Here is a 2,479-nt window from a genome sequence, read left to right on the forward strand (position 1 = left end):
CATCTGTGCTTAAGGCCTTTATCGTTTAACTCATTCGGTAACTGATGTTTGTCTTTATTGATATGGGTACTTATAGTAATAACATGAACTGGTGAGTAATTTCTTGATTTTGCAATACCACCTAGGGATAGGGGTAGGACGATCAATTGCGCTAACTTCTGTTTATAATGCGGTATTAATTGTTAGGGGAGGCTAGAGATAGCAAGCCAGTAGTTAATATTAGGATCTTTTCGCCGAGGGATCAGGTTAAGGGGAGGCTAAGAAAGTCGCATAACAATTGAATCAATCAAACTAATATTCAAGGGTAGTACGTAAGAGAGAGCGGATTAGATGAAATTTTAAACCGCCAACAACATTCATTCATCCATTGTTTTCTTTTGTTAATTGAATCAACTTTATTTTGCATGTTAATATTTTTGTTCTCAAATCCAATTTATTAATTTTTATTTTCAAGTCTTACTATTTTAATTCACATGAAAGAGAAAGCCTTTCGAGTCTCTTAGGAAAATGATACTTGGTCTTACCATTTATATTACTTGTACGATTTGGTACGCTTGCCAATTTGTCAACAAGTTTTTGGCGCCATTGCTGGGGACTCGAGGTTTATTTTTCTAGTAGTGTGAATTGATTGAGTTTGACTTGCTTTTATGTTTATTTTTATTTTTGTTCTAATAAATGTTATCTAGGGTTTTGTGCTCAAGTTTGGCAGAATGCAGTTTGATCAAGAATTTGATTATATGGACACTCAATTTCATCAAAATGATTTCAACCACTAGCGGGAACCTCATTCAAATATATATCGAAGCCACTTAGGGCATCAATCATCTTCGCGAAAAGAAATGTTAGGGGAAGCTAAAGAACATTTACGGCAGGAACTATTCTCTGTACCAAAAGAAACGTTGGGAGAAGTCCAACAATTCTTGCGGCAGCACGTATTCTCTGGACCAAAAGAAACGTTGGGGGAAGCCCAACAACGTTTACAACATAAACAATCTCCTGTGCGCAAAGAAACATTGGGGGAAGCTAAAGAGCGTTTATTGCAGGAACAACACTCTCATGTTTTGAAGTCTCTGGGCATTATTAGGGTTGATATTGAAGTTAACCCTAAAGAAGAATGTCAAGCCACTATCTTTACAAATGATAATGTTGTCAAGGAGGAAAAGATAGAAGAAGAAGAGTTAGAGATGTATGAAGAAGAAACAAAAACAGAAAGAGTTGTTGCTGCGAAAAAGATAGAGGAGATAGAAACAGAAAAGTTGAATGAGAGTGAGAAGAAGGATGAGAAAGGAAAAGTCGTTGTTGAAAGAAAAGAACAAAAGAAAAAAATGTGAAAATAAAGAAAGAAAAGAAAAAGAAAAAGAGAAGGTTAAGGAAGGAGAAGGTTGAGAAAAAGAGGAAGAGAGGAAAGAAGAAAAGATCACATGAAAAACCTCTTCCTCATAAAAAGAAAAATCATAGGAGAGGAAAGAAGTTCAAGTTGGCGATGTTCAAGAAATTGGAGATTAAAGTTCCTATGGTTGAAACATGGAAGCATGTGCTTGGTATTCTTAACTTTATGAAGAAATTCAGCATGAAGAAGAAAAAGAAAAAAATATCAAGAAAGGGGAGTATCAATACCTACTGATGGGTGTTTGATTTTATTTGATTTGATTTGATTTGATTTGATTTGATTTTATTTGATTTTATGNGATTTGATTTTATTTTATTTGATTTGATTTTATTATATTTTATTTGATTTTATTTTATTTCATTTGATTTTATTTTATTTTATTTGAGTTGATTTGATTTGATTTGATTTGATTTGATTTGATTTTATTTTATTTTATTTGATTTGATTTTATTTTACTTTATTTTATTTTATTTTTGGGTTATGTGCTGCTTCTGATGGCAGTGATGATAGCATCTACTGATGGATGCTTCTACAACATCTACCGATGGATGTTAGGTGATATGACATTTATTGATGGATGCCAATGAAGATTAGAAAGATTAGCATTTACTGATGAATGCTACTGGGATAACATCTACTGAGGGATGCTAGAAGATTTAGGTATCTACTGAAGGATATAGGGAGGTACACCTACTAATGGGTGGTGGAAGGTAGAGCACTTACTGACAAGTGCCAACCAGGTTTGGATTAGGCTCGTGACGTTAAACAAGCGCTACTAGGAGGCAACCTAGAATTTCTTCTTACACTTTTGCGTTTTAAATTCCTAGAATAGGTTGAATTTTAATTTTGGTGTGTACTATTGGCTTTACTACTTGTTCTGAAAATGTTGGACTAACTGATGTGCATGATGGATCAATTTAATGATTATTTGATGTGGATGAGAATTGAGTTGCAATGCATGTTGATATTCTGTGAAATAGATGTGTGATGACTTATGATTATGGTTATGATGCTAAGCATGGTGTGTGAATGAATTTTGTGTGAGGAAGCATGTGTGTGAGATTTTGAGCTCCAGAGTTTTTATTGTTG

The sequence above is a fragment of the Vigna radiata genome, chromosome 1 (assembly GCF_000741045.1).
Source record: "Vigna radiata var. radiata cultivar VC1973A chromosome 1, Vradiata_ver6, whole genome shotgun sequence".
Classification (NCBI taxonomy): Eukaryota; Viridiplantae; Streptophyta; class Magnoliopsida; order Fabales; family Fabaceae; genus Vigna; species Vigna radiata.